The sequence below is a fragment of the Stomoxys calcitrans genome, chromosome 4 (genome assembly GCF_963082655.1).
Source record: "Stomoxys calcitrans chromosome 4, idStoCalc2.1, whole genome shotgun sequence".
Classification (NCBI taxonomy): Eukaryota; Metazoa; Arthropoda; class Insecta; order Diptera; family Muscidae; genus Stomoxys; species Stomoxys calcitrans.
The window spans coordinates 52,001,979-52,019,865 of record NC_081555.1 but is presented as its reverse complement, the minus strand read 5'-3'; the positions used below and the strand labels follow the sequence as shown (position 1 = coordinate 52,019,865).

Sequence of the window (17,887 nt, the reverse complement as noted above, 5' to 3'; positions counted from 1 at the left end):
TTGCACTGGATAGGATTTAAATAAAACAGCAAGTATAAAGTAAGCTAGTTTACCCGAAATACGAATTAGCAACGTCTATGTTATTTAAAAAAAAAAACAAATTGTTACTCTTGTCTTGCCGGCACACTTCGCAGCTATTGTGAATGTTTACTCCAACATTTTATTACTTTTTCACAAAGATAAATAAGAGCCATACGGAGAGCAAAAGAGCGCAAGAGGAATTACAAAGCAATTCCTCTTTCGTGAGAATGTTGGTGTACTTAATACACCAACACTCTTGTTCACAAGACGAAAACTGAGAATTTGGATCTGTTTAATAGCTATGACACGCAGAGTTGCCAGAATTTTTGTTCCTATAGCCGGTTGTGCCACTCTGTTCTGCTTTGGAAATAGGATTGGTATTCTATTCGTCTTTTCACGTGAACAACTGTCAAACTCCATATAAAAAAAGGTATAAGTTAAAACACGTGAAATAAATAAATGCATTTTTTACGCTAATGGCTTTAAAACAATTAATTTTAGTGTAGTATGAGGATAAGATTAATGTGGTACAAAAAGTAACATGCAATTATATTAAAAAAACCTATGATATTTTGTTAAAGTTTTTCGCAAGTAATCTGAAAACTGAAGAGAATACTCTGCTATAGTTGTTAATAACGTTGTGGTAATATAATTCTGAATACTTTATTAAATAATTAATTATTGTAGCACACATATATCTATACTTGAATGTATCATTGAGATTGACGCGATTTTGAATACTATCGCACCAGTTTTGATAACAATAATCCATTAAGGCGTTTCTGCATTGAATTTAATAAATATTACAAAAAGATATATCTGTCCGAGAAGAAATAACCCTCAAGATGGGTATTAAGTTCATGTTTCATAGTGAAAACTCGACATTTTTAACACTACAAAAATCTTTACGGTAACATAAATATTATATAACAATTTCTACATAAATTGTAAGGGACTGATAAAAGGAACATATATTTTTAAAGAACAAAACAATACAATTATTGAAACCGTAATTATATGTATTGAGTAAAGGCTAGTTCGCCCGCCTGTCGAAATTGCAAATCGATATAAATCATATAAACAGATCTCCAGATTTGAGTTCTTCAGTCCCTAGAGACCTCAATTTTCATCCGAATGGGATGAAGCTGATATAGCCCCCATACAAACCGATCCACGGATTTGACTTCTAGAGACTCTACAAGCCTCAGTTTTCATCGCATTTGGCTGAAACTTGGTACAATGACCCCTGTTCTGACTTCGAACATCAGTGACTAGTATCCGATCGATCAATAAACATATAAAGAGGTTCTTCGATTTGACTTCTTGAGCCCCCAGAATGCTTAATTTTTGTCAGGTTCGGCTGAAATTTTGTACGAAGTGTTTTTTAAAACCTCCAACAACCGTGCCAAGTACGATCCAAAATGTCTTGTAACCTGATATTACTCCCATATAAACCGATCTTCCTATTTGAAACGTTGAGCTCCTGAACGTAATTGTAGTCGGATTTGGCAGAAATTTGCACGTATTGTTCTGTTATGACTTTCAAAATCCGTGGTAAAAATGGTCCAAATCGGTCTATAATCTGATATAGCTCCTATGTAAAATGATCTCCCGATTAGTTTTCTACGTCACAATAAATTTATATTTTTGGCTGAATTGGCAAAAATTTTGTACATAAAGTACACATATGCCCTTCAACTAAGTCCATTTGTGTAAATTTTTAGTATAATCCATGGTGCGGGAACCCAACACCATATTCAGCGCGGCCGAACTTGTATACCCTGCATAGGATGGGGGTACACTATTTTCGTCATTCCGTTTGGAACACATCGAAATATTGATCTGAAACCCAACAAAGTTTATATATTCTTGATCATCTCTACATTTCAAGTCGATTTAGTTATGCCCGTCCGTCAGTTTGTTGAAAACACGCCAACTTTCGAAGACGTTAATCTATTTGCTTGAAATTTTGCACGAATAATTCTGATAAGTGTAGGTCGGTTGAGATTGTAAATGGGTTATAGCTGTCCATGTTTTGATATAGCTGCCATATCAACTGATCTCGAATCTTGATTTCATGAACCTATAGCGGGAGCATTTCTTATCCGATTTGGCTGAAATTTCGAATGAGGTGTTTGTCTTGACTTCCGCCAACTGACCCATAGCTGAATTATTGTAAAGGTTGTCTCATTTGTACAACAACATAAAAACCATATGGTGAAATCGCCATCTTTCCATTAGGCTGAACTAAATTTTGCCAACATAAACAAAGAAATTTGTGAGTGCGTAAGTTCGGCCAGGCATAATCTTGGGAACCCACCACCATGTATTCTGTTAAAAATTTATACAAAGTTAATTTAGTTGGAGGGCATAATTTTATTTTATATAACAAGCTTCTGTCAAACCAGCAATAATTAAAGCTTCTAGGAGCCGAACAAGGAGATCGAGAGACCGGCTTACATGGGAGCTATATCATGTTATTAACTAATATGAAACGATTTCGCACAGTTGTTGAAAGTCATAATAGAATACTACATGCTCAATATCAACCAAATAGGTCAAAAATTGCGGCTTGTAAGGGCTCACGAAATCAAATCGGAAGATCAGTTTAAATGTGAGTTATAAGGTTATAGACCCATTCGGACCCTACTTGGCTCAGTTGTTGGAATTCATATCGGAACACCACTTGTAAAATTTCAGCCAAATCGGACAAAAATTGCGGCTTCAAGGGGCTCAAGAAGTCAAATCGGGAGATCGCTTTATATTGAGGTTATATCTAAATCTGAACCGATACACCACATTTGCAATCCCCAACGAACTTCATCAATATTAAGTATCTGTGCAAAATATCAAGTTGGCTTTACGCGTTCGACCGTTACCGTGATTTCGACAGACGGCCGCACATATCTAGATCGACACAGAACGTCGAGACGATTAAGAATATATATACTCTATGGGGTCTTCGACGAATTTTTCGAGGTGTTACAAACGGAAAGACTAGATTACTAAACCCCCATCTTAAGGTGGTGGGTATAATAACAACAAAGAGAACGCAAACAAAAATCTGACTTCTTAATATTGCCAAATCTGGCCGGCTGTTAACAGCTGTTCGTATGAGACCACCTTTTTAAATCCGGTTTATAACCCGATATAGACCGATCTCGAACATTGACTTCTTCAATGACTTTGGCTTTGGTTGGTTGACTTTGGTTGAAATTTTGCATGAGGTATTTTGTTTTGACTTTCAATAACTGTGCTAAGAAAGGTTCAAATCGGTTCAAAACCTGATATAGCTGCCATATAAACCGGTTTAAAATTTTGACTTCTGGTGCCTCTAGAAGGCGGAGATACTACCCGGTTTGGACGATAAGTTTTGCTATGACTTCCAACAGACGTACCAAGTATAGTTCAAATAGATTTGTGTTCATGTAAATCTCTGAAATGGTAAACGTGATATATTTTATGACTTCTAATAATCAAGACAAGTACGGTCCATTTGTATCTGTTGATGTATTTATATATTTGAAAAAGTCATTCAAGGAACGTATCAAATGCGATCCATAGTGTAGCGTATGTAAGATTCAATAGGCCGAAATAATCACTTTTTCCTTTTTTTAAATTAACAATTAAAAAGGCGTTAAGTTAGGCCGGGCCGAACATTGGATATCCACCATCTCGGGTACATATGTAAACCACCTTTCGTCAAAATCTGTGCAAATTTATACCCCATAGCAGCTATATCGAAATATGTTCCGATTTGAACCAAATACTAATAAGTAAAAGTCATTGTTCAATTGTATTTAACAAAATATTGGTCTTTTTTGTAGATATATCTAAAAATAAACCGATGTAAACCATAGACGACACGGATGTCGGAAAGCCTTACATAAGTCACTGTTCCAAATTTCAGCGAAATCGGACAATAAATACGCCTTTTATAGCCCCAAAGCCTTAAATCGAGAGATCGGTCTATATGGCAACTAATCCAAAACTGAACCGTTCTGAACCAAATTGATAAAGAATACAACTGTCCCAAATTTCGGCAAAATCGGATAATAAATCTGGCTTTTATGGGCCTAAGACCCTAAATCGGAGGATCGGTCTATATGGCAGTTATATCCAAATCTGGACCGATCTGGGCCAAATTAAAGAATAATGTCGAAGGTCCTAACACAACTCACTGTCCCAAATTTCAGCTAAATGGGATAACAAATGTGATTTTTTTTTTGGGCCTTAGACCCTAAATCTGGGGATCAGTCTATATGGCAGCTATATCTAAATCTGGACCGATCTGGGCCAAAATGACGAAAGATGTCGAATGGCCTAACGCAATTCACTGTCTCAAATGTCAGCAAAATCGGATAATAAATGTGGCTTTTATTGGCCTAAGACCCTAAATCGGCGGATCGGTCTATATGGGGGCTATATCAAGACATAGTACGATATAGCCCATCTTCGAACTTAACCTGCTTATGGGCAAAAGAAGAATCTGTGCAAAGTTTCAGCTCAATATCTCAATTTTTAAAGACTGTAGCGTGATTTCAACAGACAGTCGGACGGACATCGCTAGATGGTCTCAGATTTTTACGCTGATCAAGAATATATATACTTTATAGGAAATGGATATTTCGATGTGTTGCAAACGGAACGACAAAATGAATATACCCCATCCCTCGGTGGTGGGAATAAAAAATCCACTAAATTCTCAAATCAAAAATTTCATCTCCAATTTCAAGGGCAATGCTCAATTGGGGGGGAAGAAACCTACCATTCTGGCAACGCTGCCATAAAGCATAAAACCATATTAGTTGGTATTCTCTGATGGTATTTTCAACGTCATTTTGCCATTGTTTACATTTCATACCGATACATTGAATGGTATGGACGTTGTAGACGGTACACGGAATAGGCGAGCGATAGTGTTTGGCGGCTTTGGGCGATCATTTATCTGGCGGATAATTTGAGTCTCTTACGAGAGAAGTGAGGTGTTTTCGTGTTTGGTTGTTATTGAATTCAGGCAAAAAAAAAAAAAAAAATGAAGTTTGAGCCGTTGAGCGTAAAAGAAATAATTAAATACCTAGAAGAAAAGAGAGAGAAAAAAAACTTAAAAGGTGTATGGTCAAAATAATCAAAATAAACAAACACAGCTTTCTATTGATGGGCAATTAATAAGACAACTTAAATATAACAGATATTTGGAAATTGGTGTCAACGTTTAGTCAGACATGTGTACATATTTAATATTTGAAAAAAAAAAATAAATAAAAAAAATACATAGTATATGTAAAAATAAAACAGATAATAAAAAAATAATAACGAGCCCTTTGGTTTTGTGCAAACATCATCAAAAAGTAGATAACAAAGCAATAATTGTAAACAACCAGAAAATTTGTAACTAAATTACAATTTTATGGTCCGAGCTAGCGAAAAAAATGTTCATGTTCGCGTTTTGAAACAACAACAAGAGAGAGAAACCGTGTGAAAATTGTCGGGTTTCTTTTGCTCGAATACGGAATCGCAAAGTATTCAAGAGTTGGTATACGAACGTGTGAGTACACAATTTGTACTTTATTCGAGGTTATATTAAATTCAACCAAAAAAAATTAAAATATAAACAAAACAAAGAAAATTTCGCAACATTGGAAACAGTGGCAACAACATAATAAAGCATATGAATTTGGTAAACACGGAAGTAACAAGTTCATCATATACCAAGTCAGCATTTGGAAATTCCCAATTTATGGAGTAAAATTATCATAAAGAGAACGAAATAGTGTTTTATGTATTTTCATGTTGCGAAACGAGATCAAAAATTGATGAATCAATCAACGTGTACAATCACAATAGAAAATCCAATGGTAAAAATCATGCAGCAAAAATGTCATCACAAAAATCAATGTAAATAAAAATACGAATAATTTTTCCAAATAAAATTATATATAAATCGCAAAAATTTTACAAAAATCTGTAAGATTTTAAGAAGAGCAAAGCAACAAAAATAATCTGATAAGAAAAAATTATAATAATAGCAATTTCAAAACGAAAACAATTTTCAATTTTGTATGTGAATCATTTGTTGATTCGTCCAGTTTGAATGACCATAAATTAACCTGTAACATCCTGTGTCAGACATTACCTCACTACAAACAACCACAATCACCAACCCTAATAACACTGAAAGCAATCATCATCGCTTCCTGCAAAATTCACCCCTTGCTTGACATTTGTGGTTTTAACTGCCATTGGCGTCATTACTGCCAAAAGGATTATTAATTTTGCCTGCTGTATTTCTTGTACTCATTCAAAGCGAGTTAAAGTAAGTTGCAAATGTATTCGTAGCTTTTGTTTGTATTCCACTTTTTTTTGGGTAAGAGTTTTGAAAAAAGCAGCTGAATTCTAAAGAACAGCTGAAAAATTATTTGAATAAATAGATCAGTGACTTGGCAATTAATTAAATAAACTTGGCCAAAAAATTATATATCTTTAACAAATGTGACTTGGGGCATCCACTTTTGTATACAATTCGTTTTAAAAAATTGTTTCTTTGGTTTTCTATCTAGGCTTTAGATATTGTGGCAAAAGCGGAGGTAGGTCTCTAAAGGTGCTAAGGGAGTTTTGCATATATCAGAAACGATTTCAATGAAATCCAGGGCTACGGAGTCGAGTAGAAATTACTCTTAGGAGTAGCCATGTCCGTCCGTCTGTCTATCGAAAGCACGCTAACTTTCGAAGGATTAAAGTTAGCCGCTTGACATTTTGCACAAATACTTCTTATTAGTGTAGGTCGGTTGTGATTGTAAATGGGCCATATCGGTCCAAGTTTTGATGTACCTGCCATATTTTTGGATCTTGATTTCTTAAGCCACTAGAGGGTGCAATTCCTATCCGATTTGGCTGAAATTTGGTATGAAGTCTTTTATTATGACTTTCAACAACTGTGCTGAGTATGGCTGAAATCGGTCCATAACCTGATATAGCTGTTATATAAACCTATCTGGGGTCTTGACTTCTTGAGCGTCTAGAGGGCGCAATTCTTATCCGATTTGGCTGAAATTTATCATTAGATGTTAAGTTATGACTTCCAACAACTGTGCTGAGTATGGTTTAAATCGGTCTATAACCTGATATAGCTGCCATGTAAACCGATCTAGCATCTTAACTTCTTAAGCCACTAGAGGGCGCAATTCTTATCCGATTTGGCTGAAATTTTGCATGAAGTGTTTTGATATGACTTCTAATAACTGTGTCAAATATGGTGCAAATTCATCCATCACCTGATATAGCCGCCATATAAACCGATCTTGAATCTTGACTTCTTGAGCCTCCAGAGGGCCTAATTATTATCCCATTTGGCTGAAATTTTGTACATGACCTTCAACATGCGTGTCAGATATGGTCCGAATCGGTGTATAGCCTGATACATCTCTCATATATACCGATCTCCCTATTTTACTTCTTGAGTCCCTAAAAGGCGCAATTCTTACACGAATTGGCTGAAATTTTACACAATGACATCTACTATATAACTCCAATATTAAATCATTTCTTTTCTTTTATCCTTTGTTTGCCTAAAAACAGATATCGGGAAAAGAACTCGACAAATGCGATCTATGGTGGAGAATTTACAAGATTCGGCCCGGCTGAACTTAGCACGCTTTTACTTGTTATACCCACCACCGTACGATAGGGGGTATATTCATTCAGACATTCCGTTTGCAGCACATCGAAGTATCAGTTTCCAACCCTACAAAGTATATATATTTTCGATCGTCGTAAAATTATAAGATGATTAAACGATGTCCGTGTGTCTGTCCGTCTATCCGTCTGTCCGTCCGTCTATTGTAATCACTCTAGAGCTTTCAAAAATTGACATATTGATCTGAAATTTGGCACAAATACGTCTTTTTGATTCGCGCTGCTTAAGTTCTTGAACAGGCCAAATCGATTTATATTTGGATATAGCTGCTATATAGACCGATTTTTCGATAACGGATTTTTTTCCGACTTTGCTGAAATTTGAAACAGTTAATAGTTCAAGGCTTCCCGACAACTGATCCAAATATGGTTCGGATCGGACTATATTTAGATGTAGCTGTCATATAGACCGATCTCCCGATAAAGGGTCTGAAGGTCATAAAAGCTTTATTTATACCCGAATTCGCTGAAATTTAAAATAGTGGGTTATTTTAAGCATCCCGTTATCTGACCTAAATATGGTTCAAATCGAACTATATTTAGATACAGCTGTCATATAGACCGATCTGCCGAAAAGGGTCTGAAGCTGCTTTTAAATGCTTTTAAAACATAAAAGAATAGTTTCCTTAATATGTAATGAAGAAAAGTGGATTTTAATGACTTTGATTTAAAACAGCACCTGCTCTTGAAGAGTAGTAAGCTTATCGTCAGGATGGGATGGGTAGCCCATGGGTATATTCATTTGGTCATTCCGTTTACAACACATCTAAATATCCATTTTCGACCCTATAAAGTATATATATATATATATATATTCTTGATCGTTATTAAAATGTAAATGTTTTTGTTGGAATCACTCTACAGTCTTTGAAAATAGAGATTTTGCACAGATTCTTTTCTTGTTCATAGACGGGTTAAATGAGAAGATAGGCTATAACGGACTATTGATATAGCCTATAACGGACTTTTGATATAGCCCCCATCTAATAATCTGCCGATTTAAGGTCTTAGGCCCATTAAAGTTACGTTTATTATCCGATTTCGCTGAAATTTAGGACAGTGAGTTGTGTTAGGCCTCTCGATGTCCTTGTTTAATACTACTCAGATCGGCTTTTATTGTCCGATTTCGCAGAAATTTGTTATAGCGAGTTATGTTAGGCTCCTCGACATCTCTGTTCAATACGGCCCAAATGGGCCAAGATTTGAATATAGCTTGAATATAAAAATACCAATCTCTCGATTTAAGGTCCTGAGCCCATAATATGCTCTGTCGTACGTACCGATTTCACGATTTAAATTCTTGTGACAATAAAAACACGTTTATTACTCGATTTCGCTGAAATCTGACACAGTGAGCAGTGTTAGGCTCTTCGATATTCGTTTTTAATATGGTTCAGATCGGTTTATATTTGGATATAGCTGTATACCGATCTCCCGATTTAAGATTTTCAGCCCATAAATGGTGCATTTTTTAACCGATGAAATTGTTACAACGAGTTGTGTTTAATCCTCTCATAGCGTTCCTGAATATGATGGAGATGGACCTTAGGTCCTTCGACATCCTTCATTAATTTGACCCAGATAGGTCCAGATTTGGATATATTGTAGCTACCATAAAGACCGATACTCCGATTTAGGGTCTTAGGCCCATAAAAGCCACATTTATCATCCAATTTTGCTGAAATTTGGGACAGTGAGTTATGTTAGGCCTTTCAACATCCTTCTTCAATTCGGCCCAGATCGTTTCAGATTTGGATATAGCTGCCATATAGACCGATCCTCCGATTTAGGGTCTTAGGCCCATAAAAGCCACATTTATTATACGATTTTGCTGAAACTTGGGACAGTGAGACTTAGGCCCTTCGACATCCTTCGTCAATTTGGCCCAGATCGGTCCAGATTTCGATATAGCTGCCATATAGACCGATATCTCGATTTAAAGTCTTGGTCCCATAAAATGCGCATTTATTGTATAATCCGATTTCACTGAAATTTGAGACATTGACTTATGTGAGGATTTTCGACATTCGTGTCGTTTATGGTTCAGATCAGTTTATTTGTAGATATAGCTATTAAAAAGATCAATATATTGTTATGCACAATTGAACAATGACTTGTACTTTTAGTATTTGGTCCAAATCGGAACATAATTCGATATAGCTACTATGGGGCATAAGATATGCATTTTTCATCGGATTTTGACGAAAGGTGGTTTACATATATACCCGAGGTGGTATCCAAAGTTCGGCTCGGCCGAACTTAACGCCTTTTTTCTTGTTTCTTTATCTTACCGGATGGCGTTTGAACCTAAGCCTAAACCATGGCGCAGAGAGGACTATATTTATATATAGCAATAGCTCGGGGGATCTACTAGCTTAAGGTCATGAACCAATTAAAAGCGCATTTATTATTATGAGTTGTATTTCATCTCCCGACATCTTCGTCTCATATAGTCCACATCGAACGATATTTGGATACCCGTGCCATATAGACCGATCTTCGTCTATATGGCACCGAACTATTGTATATTCGATAAGGTTTTGTAGGAAGCTACGCGCAACAGGCACTGCGAAACAAAAAAAATTCTGTTGACAATTCTATGTGAAATGTTCTTATATTGATTAATGCATTGCTATTTAATTAAGCCATTAAGGTGGCTTAATTCTGCCTTTCATCTGAATGCAGAATGCACTACCATTTTACAGCCAAAAGAAGTTAGATATTATTAAAAAGTGATTGGAAACATTTCTATTTCTACCAAAAAATTAATTTACTCTGAAACTTTCTAAAGTATTAATGATTTGATTTAAATGCATGCCATATTTCCATCCTCCAGTCAGCCATCAAACCAGATAACCTGTCATTATAACTATAACGCTCTTACCAGCCGTTTGGCCTCATGCATAATTCCAGAGCGGTCTTTTTTCTTGTGGGCTCCATCAGAAGCAACTGATAATTGGTCGTTAGCTTTACCTTTTGTCCGTCCGTCCGTTCCTACTGTCTATCTTGCGAGTTTTGTGTCTTAGCATGTGGCGTCTGTTTTCGGTTGTTTGTGCAAGTGATCAGCGATCTTTCACAAGATCGCTGCTTGCAACAGGTGAAAATGTGTTTGTTTTTCACGTTGCCTAAAATACCAGTTTATATGGTCGCTTGCAGAGACTACTTTACAAGGTGGTATGTATCGAAAAGTAGTAAAAAAAAACAAGTCTGGAAAAACATGCCACTTCTCCAATGCATGTGCGACGTGTTTGTGTGTATTTTAATTTGTAATTCAGTCGTTTGGATGAAAAGTGGTTTCGGCATTACCCCATTATTGGTGACAATTTTCTGTTTTATACCATATCATGTGAACAATGACCAGTGGACGCTTGTCTAGTTGGGTATGATCAATGCAAGACACTTTGAAAATATTGTTGCGAAACTACAAATCAATTAAAGAAAGTTTTGATGTCAACACTTTTGGCAATTTCCGCTGGCAACAGTGCAACCAACGGCTTGCATATATTTTTGGTTTATTTGTTGACTTTTGGGCTTTGCTAAATAGCAAAACATGAAGGTAAATAGTGTCTTAATACAATCCTTAGAAATAGTTTTTATACCCACAACCCTAGGATAGGGGATGCATTCGTGCAAACGTAATGCAACTCATCGGAATATCCATTTCCGACCATACAAAGTATATATATTTCTGATCGTCGTAAAATTCCAAGACGATTTACCGATGTCCGTGTGTCTGTTCGTCGGTTTTAATCACTCTGTAGTCTTCAAACGCAGGTTAAGTTCTGGAATGGGCTAAATCGGACTATATTTAGATATAGCAGCCATATAGACCGATCAGCCTACAAAGAATCTTAAGCCAATTAAAGCAGCATTTGCTGTCCGACGCAGCCAAAATATGACACAGCGAGTTCAACCAGATGGTACCAAGTCCAGATGGTACCATATTTCGATATAGTTGTCATATAGACCGATCTGCCTATTTAGAATCTTAAGCCTATAACAGACGCATTTATTACCTGATTTCGCTAAAATTTTGATGAGCGAGTGTTATTAGGTTCGTCGACATCCGAATCGATTATGGTTGGATAAGACAATATTTGGATATGCAAATGCAAATTTTGCCCATGAACATTCCACATATCAATGAGTGCAGTCCGATTCAAGTTTAAGCTCAATGATAAGGGGTCTCCTTTTTATAGCCGAGCCCGAACGGGATGCCGCAGAGCGACACCTCTTTGGAGAGAAGTTTTACATGGCATAGTACCTGACAAATGTTGTCAGCATTAGGAGGGGAAAACCACCGCTGAAAGTATTTTCTGATGGTCTCGCCAGGATTCGAACCCAGGCGTTCAGCGTCATAGGCGGACATGCTAACCTCTCCATAAACACCGACCATCCGATTTAGGGTCTTAAACCCATAACAAGAGCATTTATTATCCGATTTAGAAACAGTGATTTAGACAAGGCCACCCGTCCAAATCTGAGATATAAAGATAAAGTGGCTATGTAGACTGACCTGCCTATTAAGGGTCTTAAGGACGTTAAAGGCGAATGTATTACCGGAGTAAGAAATTTGGAACAGTTAACAGCACTAGGCCACCCGCTATCTGAAACGAGTATGGTCCATATCAGACCATATTTAGATATAGCGGCCATATAGAATGATCTGCCGATTAAAGGTTTTAAGTCCGTAAAAGCCTCTTTTATTACCAGATTACGGTTAAATTTGAACTGTAAGCTTATCGGCACCTGAATAAACTACGGTCCCGATTGGTCCATAATTCGATATTAACACATGTACGTAGATGTAGTAGAGTAATAATAAAATAGAATAACAAATATATCCATGGTGGTGGGAATCTAAGTTCGGCACGGCAAAACTTATTGCGTTTTTTCATGTTTAAGAACACAAGGGCATTGAAATAGAGTGTACGAGTTTTTATAATATCTAACGGGATGTTGTAGGTTTGTATACTTCTATTTCCTGTTATGTTCAAAACATTGAAGCACTTACACCTAAATTGATTGCAAATTATGCTCTAACAACAAGTTTAATGGTTTAAGAGCTTAAATCTGCCAGTTTCTTCTTTCTTCTTAGGATGAAGTGTCAGTCTGGAATCAGACTCACTTAGACGTTTTCGTCCACGAAGATGCGTTGTTGTTCCCAGTGTTGAACCATCCACATGGCTTTAAAAAGCCCCCCACTTTGCAAATGTTCACAAGCGTTAATTCAGACAAGTCCTCAAAGAAATGAGATCTTAAGTGGAACTCTTTTTGCTTGCCAGTACGGAACACAGGCAGGAGGTGTTTTATAGTGTCATCTTCCCCGTATTTTTCACAACTTCTGCAGAAATCGTTACTTGTAACCTTCGATCCATCAGCATGTTTGCCGATCAGACATTGACCTGTCATGAGTAAAAGCGTGCTTAGTTCGACCGGGCCGAATCTTATATACCCTCAACCATAGATCGCATTTGTCGAGTTTTTTCCCGGTATCTCTTTTTAGGCAAACAAAGGATAAATGAAAAGAATTGCTATGCTATTGTATTGTAGCTATATCAGGTTATAGTTCGATTCCACAATTGAATTGAATGTTGAAGACCACAGTAGAAGTCATTGTGTAAAATTTCAACCAAATCGAATAAGAATTGCGCCATTAGGGGCTTCATAAGTATAATAGGGAGATCGGTTTATAGGCGAGCTGTATCAGGCTGTAGACCGATTCAGACCATATTTGACACATATGTTGAAGGTCATGGGGGAAGCCGTTGTACAAAAATTCGCTCAAATCGGATAATAATCGCGCTCTCTAGAGGCTCAATAAGTCAATATCCCAGATCGGTTTATATGGCAGCTATATCAAAACATGGACCGATGTGGCCCATATACAATCCCAACCAACCTACTCTTATAAGAAGTATTTGTGCAAATTTTCAAGCGACTAGCTTTACTCCTTCGATAGTTAGCTTTCTAAGTTGGAAATTCCGTGCTGCTTACAAAATTCTTAATTGTTTTCCATGCCACAACCCTAAATTGGTTCATGTCTGGTATTGTGTCGCCACCTTAGTCCCGGCATCTGTTAGACGCGAAAGCCGGGCAATGGCAAAGGAAATGCTCGATTGTCTCGCCATCTTTCCCTCATGCCTTCCACATGCTATCATTTGCCACACCGATTTTACATAAGTAAGTCCTATGTGTCCCGTTATGATACCAATAGCTATATTGACTTCCTTCTTACTTCCTTTCAGTAATCGCCTCGTCTTTTCACGATGTGGATCCCCTCATAGGATTGTCACCGTCCTACCGACCGATTCGCTCGATCCCTGTCTATTTTGCTTTTCTCACTAGCCGTTGCAGCTCCGTGGGTGGCGGTGTCGGAGGGTCGAAAGGCAGGTAAAGGGATGCCAGGTATGCTCCACCGTTTCCCTCTCTCACCACTGCTGCATCCGACGTTGACAACTCTGGAGAAAATATATAATTAAAATTTTTATGACAAAAACCGCAGGTCCTCGGCCGAGCACCAGTGTTAGCATAAAATAATTGTTAGTTGATATGGTTCAGTCCAGAAACGTTGTTCCGGGTCGTCCATGGCTACTGAATTAAGGCAATATGAATCTTGCCCTTGCTGATTTTTTCCACCAGAGCGTTTGTAGCTGTCTCGCTCAGGTTGGGGTTTATCTGGATTACCCAAATCATTGTTCCTCCAGTAGATGGGCACTCCGGGAGTAGGTAGATATAGTAGGTGATCTCATCGTCTGATCCCTGCTCTTTAGACTGCACTGCCTGATATCATCGTATTAGGTTCTTTGCCTATCCTAGTTTTCCGAATATTTACAAAGTCGGTAATGGTTAAATCGTTGGTTCCCTGTTTGTTAAGCTGTATTGAGTTTCCATTCCCTGTTCTGCGTGATGTTTCAATTCTGGGACCTTTGCCTTTCTTACTCTTCCAAATCTTAAGTAAATGGGCTTCTTGGGAGTAGGTGATGATACCACCGTCGGCTCCCTGGTCGTTAGGCTGCATTGCGACTCCTATTGCTGCTCTGCCTTGTTTCAATATTAGGATCTTTCCGTATCCTAGTCTTCCGGATCTTGAAGTCGGTGATGGCTCCGTCGTCGGATCCCTGCTTGTTAGGCTGTGTTGGCTCTCTCGCCACTGCACTGCCTGATATGTTAGTATTAGGATCTTTGCTTATCCTAGTCTTTCCAATATTGAGAGAGGCGGTGATTGTCTCGTCGTCAGCCCCCTGTTCGTTGGGCGGCATTGAGTCACCTGCCACTGCACGGCCTGAAGGCTCAATATGAGGATTTCTGCCTATCCAGAAAAAGACAGCCTGGCTCCCATAGTGCGCCATGCCTTTAGTCTTAGCCAAACTCGTCATTGAGACTCAATGCCAACCACAAGGAGAGTTCCTTCCTCCTTCTCCTCCCTGTGGTAGACCTCCCACTTCTCTGTGACTAAACTGGATAACTTTTAATAGATTTGTAGTATGTTGACGCAAACTTCTGTAAAGTCATTGTAAATTTTGTCACCAATCCATCAAACCACAAATGCCTTTGTAACTTTCAAAATTTTTTAAAATCGGACCCCAAATTAAGAGTAGGCAGCACGAACAAGTTTTCGAAATGGCAACGTGACCCATTTTAGGGTCCTGATGAGTTCAATAAAATCAGTTGGATGTCATGTGAGAAATCATTGTACAAAAATGTAGCCCAATAGGATGAAAATTGCGGGATTGCTTATTTTTGACAAATTTTGCAAAAAAACTAGAGCTTTGTCGATAGTATCTATTCAAAAAATATCAATCGATATTTAGAAAAAAAGTAAAAAAGCGAGCGTATCGTTAATGCCGTCGATATCTTGTCAGCTCTCGATTGCAATTCAGAGCCCGGCGATTTAAAGAAGTTGAAAATTTTTATCGCCCAAATGATTTTTGCTCAAACACATTTTCTCAAATAAACTTTGATGCATGTCAGTGACAACCTCTTCAGGCGCCAAGTTGTCCCTTGGAAAGTTTCCCGGGGAATGTGTATCCAGGTGCAGTTCTAGTGTTTTTTCGTTGGACATTGTCAATACATTTTCTGACCGTTGAATATATCTTACCGCAATAGTTTTGCAGGCTAGCATCTTAATACCCTACACCACCACTGTGGTACTGGGTATTATAAGTTTGTGCATTTGTTTGCAACGCTAAAAAGAAGGAGAGATAGACCCATTGATAAGTATACCGATCGGCTAAGAATCACTTCCTGATTCGATTTAGCTATGTCCGTCTGTCTGTCCATGTATTCTTGTGATCAAGGTACAGGTCGCATTTATTGTCTGATTGTCATGAAATTTTGCATACATCACTTTTTTGGCTCAAAAAAGAACGCTATTGGATATAGCTCCCATATATATCTTTCATCCGATATGGAGTTTTAAGCCTGTAGAAGCTACAATTTTGGTCCGATGTTTAAAAAAATTTGCTCGTGGTGTTGTGTTTGACGTTTTCATATGTGTGCAAAATTTCGTCAAAATCGGTCCAGATTTAGATATAGCTCCCATATATATCTTTCATCCTATATGGACTTTTAAAGCTGTAGAAGCCACAATTTTAGTCCGATCTTAACACGATTTAGCACGAGGTGTTTTATTTGAAATCACAATACGTGTGCAAAATTTCATAAAATTCGGTTTCGGATAAAAAATATATATGAGAGTAGTATATCATATATATTTTTTATCCGATATGTAAATATTTCAATAGGTATGTAAAATTAAAGTCTGACTAAATTAAGAGATAAGTTTTATATATTAGAAAAATCACGTATACTAAGTGGTGTAGGGTATTTCATAGTCGGTCCCGACCGACTTTTGCCTTTCCTTACTGGTTTTTAGCATAGAGACGTCGGACGTATCCTCCTAGGAACTGCAGAATCCCACCCAGGATATGTTCTGAGCCTTTTTCAGTTCGCTTTTATATTATCTTAGCTCAGCCATATAGACGTCCCAATCGTGTGGTGTCCTTGTAGCTTTCGCCTTGTTAAAAAACCTTCTGCAATCACTTCTTAGTCAAATTATTTCTGGAGTTCACCATGGTGTTCGCTGTTTGCCCATTGGTTTAGCTCTAGGACATACAGACATAAGCAAGGCATTTGAGGAGAATCTTTTTATACCCTCCACCATAGGCTGGGGGGTTTACTAATTTCGTCATTCTGTTTGTAACTACTCGAAATATTCGTCTGAGACCCCATAAAGTACATATATTCTTGATCGTCGCGACATTTTATGTCCATCTGTCCGTCCGTCCGTCTGTCTGTCAAAAGCACGCTAACTTCCGAAGGAGTTAAGCTAGCCGCTTGAAATTTTGCACAAATACTTCTTATTAGTGTGGGTCGGTTGGTATTGTAAATGGATCATATCGGTCCATGTTATATCCAACAACTGTGCCAAGTATGGTTGAAATCGGTCCATAACCTGATATAGCTGCCATATAAACCGATCTTGGGTCTTGACTTCTTGAGCCTCTAGAGTGCGGAATTCTTATCCGATTGGAATGAAATTTTGCACGACGTGTTTTGTTACGATATCCAACAACTTTGCTAAGTATGGTTCAAATCGGTCTATAACCTAATATAGCTGCCATATAAACCGATCTTGGGTCTTGACTTCTTGAGCCTCTAGAGTGCGCAATTCTTATGCGATTTGAATGAATTTTTGCACGTAGTATTTAGTTATTATTCCCAACAACTGTGCCAAGTATGGTTCAAATCGGATAATAACCTGATATAGCTGTCATATAAACAGATCTGGGGACTTGACTTCTTGAGCTTCTAGAGGGCGCAATTCCTATCCGATTTGACTGAAATTTTGCTAGACGTATTTTATTCTTACTTTCAACAACTGTGTCAAATAAGGTTCAAATCGGTTCATAATCTGATATAGCTGCCATATAAACCGATCTGGGATCTTGACTTTTTGAGCCTCTAGAGGTCGCAATTATTATCCGATTTGCCTGAAATTTTGTACGACGGATTCTCTCATGACCATCAACATACGTGTTTATTATGGTCTGAATCGGTCTATAGCCCGATACAGCTCGCATATAAATCGATCTCTCTATTTTACTTCTTGAGCCCCCAAAGGGCGCAATTCTTATTCGAATTGGCTGACATTTTACACAGGTCTCCA

The 17,887-nt window shown here is 37.7% G+C and overlaps 1 protein-coding gene across 3 annotated transcripts in view; it reads left to right on the top strand.

The window, feature by feature from the left end:
• The window catches only part of LOC106081420 (uncharacterized), a 334,294-nt gene that overhangs the window by 72,084 nt on the left and 244,323 nt on the right, over nucleotides 1–17,887 (top strand). For 2 of the 3 annotated variants that reach the window (XM_013243355.2, XM_013243354.2), the window contains exon 1: nucleotides 5,299–6,337. The exons of the other annotated variant lie outside the window; for it this stretch is intronic. The gene's annotated coding sequence lies outside the window, so the exon portion shown is untranslated. Of the gene's footprint in view, nucleotides 1–5,298; nucleotides 6,338–17,887 lie in introns of those variants that run through there. 3 annotated transcript variants of the gene reach the window in all.